The sequence below is a fragment of the Triticum urartu genome, chromosome 2A (genome assembly GCF_056163025.1).
Source record: "Triticum urartu cultivar PI428250 chromosome 2A, HENAU_Tu73, whole genome shotgun sequence".
Classification (NCBI taxonomy): domain Eukaryota; kingdom Viridiplantae; phylum Streptophyta; class Magnoliopsida; order Poales; family Poaceae; genus Triticum; species Triticum urartu.
The window spans coordinates 107,128,849-107,135,541 of NC_141874.1; positions in this window are offsets into that span (position 1 = coordinate 107,128,849).

Here is a 6,693-nt window from a genome sequence, read left to right on the forward strand (position 1 = left end):
AGGTGATTATGTTTTGCTATACAACTCTCGTTTAAGATTTTTTGCAGGAAAACTCCTCTCAAAATGGGAAGGTCCTTACGTCATCGAGGAGGTCTATCGATCCGGTGCCATAAAAATCAACAACTTCGAAGGCACAAATCTGAGGGTGGTGAACGGTCAAAGAATCAAACATTATATCTCAGTAATCCCATAAATGTTGAAACTAATGTTATTGAAACCGTAACCCCGGAGGAATATATAAAGGACACTTTCCAGAACATTTCAGACTCCGAAAAGTAATAGGTATGAGGTACGGTAAGTAAACCGACTCCAAAACAGTTCTAATAGCAATTTTTCTCCGTTTTGGAATATTTAAGAAAATAGGAAAATAAGAAGCAGTCCGGGAAGGACACGGGGCTTCCACGAGGGTGGAGGGCGCGCCCCCCTGCCTCGTGGGCACCTCGTGTGCTCTCCGGACTCCGTTTTCTTGCATGATACTTCTTTTGGTCGGTAAAAATTCATTATATAATCTCCTGGAGGTTTTGACCACCGTACCATGCAAATATATTCTGTCTTTGTTTCGAGCTGTTTTTCTAATAGATCTAGATTGCCATGACGTCTCCAAGTGCCCCCAAGGACAAGTTCTTCGAGAAGGTCATCAACCCCTACCTCGCGGAGGTGCTGCAACACCCTCAAACCATTGAGATGCGTGAGGGGTTGCTGCACATCCGTGATGTTGAGGGACCAAGGAGGACCGGAACCGTGGAGACAAGACTCGAGGCAATGGAGCAACAAGTTTTGAAGTGCCAGGAGATGGTGGAGCATGGACTCGACACCAACCACATAATGATCACAGAGTTCACCAACACCGCCAAGCTAGATGCCAGAAACATCGGAGAGACCATCTTCAAGCTTCACGAAAAAATTGAGCATCTCCAAGCCCAGATCTATGACCTGGAAAACCAAAACTGTGAGTATGAATATAGTTTCAAGAGGATGAGTTTGGCTGCAGATTCGAGGATCCTGGAGACTCGATCATCCTTCTATGATGGTGAGCCTATGCCTTGGAAGATGGACGACAAGCCTACATCATCAACAACTCCATCATCAGCACCTCCGAGGAAGGAGACATAAACATATGGGTATGGGCACTCCCCTTGGCAACTGCCAAGCTTGGGGGAGTGCCCCGGTATCGTATCACCATCACACTTTTATCTTTACCGTTTTTCTTAGTTCGATCCTTTTGGTAGTATCTTGATCTAGTAGAATAAAGTTTTAGTATGATCTAGTTTTGAGTTTTGCTTTATGATCCTTCTATGTAATCGAGTTCGTGAGCTATATAATAAAGATTAGTGTTGAGTGAAATAAAAGAGAAAGAATAAAAGGAAATAAAGATATCATATGGATCTTATGGAGAGTAATGACTTCACATATAAAGAGTATGATGAATAAAAGTTGTTGAAAGTTAACAAACATAGTTTTGGTCATCATTGCAATTATTAATAAGTAATAAAGAAAGAGAGGTTTTCACATATTAATATACTATCTTGGACATCTTTTATGATTGTGAGCACTCATTAAAATATGACATGCTAAAGAGTTGATGTTGGACATGGAAGACAACGTAATGGGTTATGTTTTCTTACATCCGAAATAAACTGTATTGTCGGCAGCTGGAATTCTGGGCTGGAAAAGGAGCAAATATTAGAGACCTATTCTGCACAACTCCAAAAGTCTTGAAACTTCACGGGAGCATGTTTCAAAATATATAAAAAATATTGGGCGAAGGAAGTACCAGAGGGGGGGCACCCACCATCCACGAGGGCAGGCCTCCGGTGCCCATCTTCTACTATATGAGGTCTTTTGCCCTGGAAAAATCATAAGCTAGCTCACGGGACGAAACTCTGCTGCCACAAGGCGGAACCTTGGAGGAACCAATCTAGGGCTCCAGCGGAGCTGTTCTGCTGGGGAAACTTCCCTCCGGGAGGGGGAAATCATCACCATCGTCATCACCATCGATCCTCTCATAGGGAGGGGGTCAATCTCCATCAACATCTTCACCATCACCATCTCATCTCAAACCCTAGTTCATCTCTTGTATCCAATCTTTGTCCCAAAGCCTCAGATTGGTACCTGTGGGTTGCTAGTAGTGTTGATTACTCTTTGTAGTTGATGCTAGTTGGTTTATTCGGTGGAAGATCATATGTTCAGATCCTTTATGCATATTACTACCCCTCTGATTATGAACATGAATATGATTTGTGAGTAGTTACGTTTGTTCCTGGGGACATGGGAGAAGTCTTGCTATAAGTAGTCATGTGAATTTGGTATTCGTTTAATGTTTTGATGAGATGTATGTTGTCTCTCCTCTAGTGGTGTCATGTGAACGTCGACTACATGACACTTCACCATTGTTTGGGCCTAGGGGAAGGAATTGGGAAGTAATAAGTAGATGATGGGTTGCTAGAGTGACAGAAGCTTAAACCCTAGTTTATGAGTTGCTTCTTAAGGGGTTGATTTGGGTCCATATGTTTCATGCTATGGTTAGGTTTACCTTAATACTTCTTCTGTAGTTGCGGATGCTTGCAAGAGAGGTTAATCATAAGTGGGATGCTTGTACAAGGAAGGGAAGCACCCAAGCACTGGTCCACCCACATATCAAATTATCAAAGTACTGAACGTGAATCATATGAACATGATGAAAACTAGCTTGAGGATAATTCTCATGTGTCCTCGGGAGCGTTTTCCTTTACATATGAGTTTGTCCAAACTTGTACTTTGCTACAAAAAGGATTGGGCCATCTTGCTGCACCTTATTTACTTTTATTACTTGTTACCCATTACAAATTACCTTATCACAAAACTATGTGTTACCGATAATTTCAGTGCTTGCAGAGAATACCTTACTGAAAACTGCTTATCATTTCCTTCTGCTCCTCATTGGGTTCGACACTCTTACTTATCAAAAGGACTACGATAGATCCCCTATACTTGTGGGTCATCAAGACCAAGGTCATCAATGCAGTCATTAAACATTTTCATGCGAGCAAAGTTGACGTGCGAGTTGCTCTTGTCTTCCGCGAACCAAAGGAGGTTAAAATCGCGCCCAACCACCACCGGAAGCGTAGCTGCCGAGACCTTCCGATGGAGCTCCTCGAGGAAGGATGCGGACCTACTATGGTCTGTAGGGACATAGACGATAATAACCTCCCACTTGAAGTTTAAGGAATGCTCGAATAGTTCCATACTAACAGGGGCAGAGACAGGGGCGAGCAGGGGCTAGACACCCCCCAACCGCTCGCTCCCTGTCGTGGGTTTGTCACGGCAGATGTCCTCGTGAAAGGACTTAGTCGTGGAGCCATGCTATGGGTTAGCTTAAAGAGGTTAAACCAGACAAGGGACACGAGGGATTTTATACTAGTCCGTCCCCTTCAATGAAGGTAAAGCCTACGTCTAGTTTGTGATTGGTATTGATAGGGTTTCGATGACCAGGGAGCGAATCCGCTTGCCTGGCTCTCGAATTGTTGTCTGTCGTCCTTAAACCGCTGCCGGGTCGTCCCTTTATATACATAGGTCAACGCCCGCCGGTTTACAGAGTCCCAAGGCCGGATCATAAACGTGTCCATCTCGGTCTCTATTCCTCTAACTTACAATACAAGTTACATGAAAGAGTCGGTTTACATCTATAGGCCTTAACCCGCCTTTGGGCCTTGGGCCTTCTTAAAGCGCCACCATCCTCATGTTTTCATGGGCTTCTATCTTCATGGAGCTAACCCGGCCACTCCTAGCCGGTTTACCTCCATTAATCATATCCCCAACATTAGGCCCCGGATTGATTTGAACTTGTTCATGTGAATCTTCAATACTTCAAAAAATCCTTGCCCTGGCACCTTCGCATAAATCTGGTAAACCGTCGTGATGACATCCTTTAGATCTATAATAAATCATCATGACGTCATCTATCTGTTGAAGCCGAAGATACCTTTCATTAATGAATGTCCAACCTCGAGGCGACATCCTTATTAACTATCCGTTTTAAGCTCCTCGATTTACGCACTTGTCGCTTATCGGTTCACCTTATAAATAGGCCCAAGGGCCATTCTCTTTTCCCCCTTCGCCTCCTTCGCTTCTTATTCCTCCTTGCGACGTCTCTGCACCCGAGCGCCGCCGCCGTTGCCAAGCTTCGCCTCTGCCTCTCCTTGGCCGCTGCATCAACCTGGTCGCACCAGAGAGCTGCGACGTGCCTCCGTTGCTTCAACGGTCACTGTAAGTCTTTTCCTTTCCCTCTTTGTAGATCTGTCTAGGGTTTCCTTGTTCTTCGTAGTTCATCGAAGTTCATCAGGGCTCCGGTGATGTTCTTCCCTGTTCCTCCTTAGTCCATGGATAAAAAACCTCAAGCTTGATATATTCCGTGTAATGGTTTATCTTCTGCTACCACAACAAACCCTTATGCGCATAAAAACTGATCTGGTCCTTCGTGAACTCCTTTGGGACCAACCCTTTTAGGTCTAAATCTTTTTGATTTCATGTCTTACGATAGATCCAAAATTTCCCTGCAACCTTGTGAAATCTGTTTTACCTTACTTAGTCATTTTTACTTTAGATATGTATCCTCTTTACCACATAGGCGGTTTACCTTTCTAAAAGCAATCTATCACATACCATTAGTCCCCTGGTGAACCGGCAAGCCTTTTTACCTCCGTTGTTGTACTCCGGTTTAACATCATGTGTATACCTTTGTTCTGATATTGCCTTGTCATTCATTATTGTATCAGCCTCCGGTTTACGCAATTTACATACCTGTATATCTTTATTCCGTCGCATCTTATGTATCACCATGAATGATTTGTAAACCGGTATTTCCTTTCATCTTTTCGCTTGCAATGGCCAAATAGTTTTACGCTTGTAACTAGGCTCCTTCCTGGGTTACCAAAGAGCAGCTTAACGGAATGGTCAGAATTGGTACCTTGCCAAAAAAGAATGAGATCCGGTGGTGAGTTCCTGGACCGGAGAATCCTCCTACCCCTAAGCAGGGGGAGGTAGTGGTATTTGTTGACCACATAGGCCATGGTTTCAAACCGCCCGGGTCAAAGTTTTTCCGGGATGTGCTTGCCAGTTTCTAGCTCCACCCTCAAGATATTGGACCTAACTCAGTATCCAATATATGCAACTTCCAAGTCTTCTGTGAAGTGTACTTACAAGAAGAACCAACTGCTGAGCTGTTCCAGGATTTTTTCAATCTGAATCGGCGCACTGAATTTGTAGACGGACCCAACACTGAACTTTGTGGCGTCTCTATTCAAGAAAGAAAAGAAGTTGAAATCCCTCATGCCAAGATGCACAGTCACCCCAAAGAGTGGAACCAAACTTGGTTCTACTGTAAAGACACTTCCCCTAAAGACGATAACCCTCTGCCGGGTTACCGTGCCCACCGGCTTTCCAACACTCATCCACTGTCGCAACGTCTAAGTGCCCAGGAACGGGCCTCTTATGCCCCTCAACTCGCCGAGCTCCGAGCCTTTATGGCCAATGGTTTATCAGGCGTCGATTTTGTACGTTGCTGGATGTCCTAGAGCATCTTGCCATTAAGTCTTCGCTCCAGTTTAATGTGTGAGTACACTGGTGAAGTAGAAGACTCCCAACGTCACATCAACATTCAGTTAACTGATGAAGAAGTCACTAAGGGTGTCAAGAAGATTTTGAATGAATCGGAATCTGTCTGCCGCCAAACCGGCTTAAACCCCTTTTACGCAAAAAAACAAACCGCCTGATGTAAGTATTGTCCTTCCTTTTCACCTTTGACATCTTTTTAAACTGTTCAACCTATGAATATCCTTCTGCTTGTTTATAAACAGGGTGATGATCCATTCTGGAAGAAGAAACCTGCAAAAAAAGTGGCAAAGCCTTCCCTCCCCAAAACAAAAACCGTCAAGAAAACCTCAAAGCGGAAGGCAGCTGAATGTATCAGCATGGAACTGGATGACGACGTGGATGAACCGAAAGTTGAGGTAGAACTTGATTCACTTGGTTCCCTTTTTATGCATCTCATTAACAATGATATTTATCAGGAGGGCCCGGAAGGCAGCCAAGCTGACGATGTAGAGGTAATTGTCCTTTCCTCCGATTCAGACTCTCTGCCAACACAAAAAATCCATCAAGCGATCCGGAAATTAAGCTTTTCACATCCTCTTGGTCACTTGGATCCAACATCTATTTTGAAGAAGCAGAGGCACGAGGCTCGCCGCACAACCCGGCACAGCGGCCAAAAGGTCACCTCGACCGGTTTACCTGACACCCCGGTTCAAAAGCGCCAATCTGAGGTCTCACCTCCTTCTGACGATTCTTATCCCAAGGCAGGTTATTTCCAACAACCTCTTAATCCGTCCGATTCAAATTATCAGGTGACACCTCCCTCATCTTCTGGCGAGTCCACAGCAACCCAACTTCCACCCCTCAAAACTATAGCTGGGTAAGTACTTAAACCCCTTCTTTGAATGTTTCCATACTTTGTATACTATGCTTAAATTCCGCATCTTTTCTGTTTTAAGAGCCAAGGCCAGACCCAGCAAAAAGGCTCGGGTGAATAATCCGTCTGAAGACCAGGTAGCTCATGACCCGGAGCGAACAGTTGAACCGGAACAAGCTATGGAACCGAAGGGTCCCAATCCTGAAGCTACCTTTGATGAGCCACCCCTTCAAGATCACAATATCGAT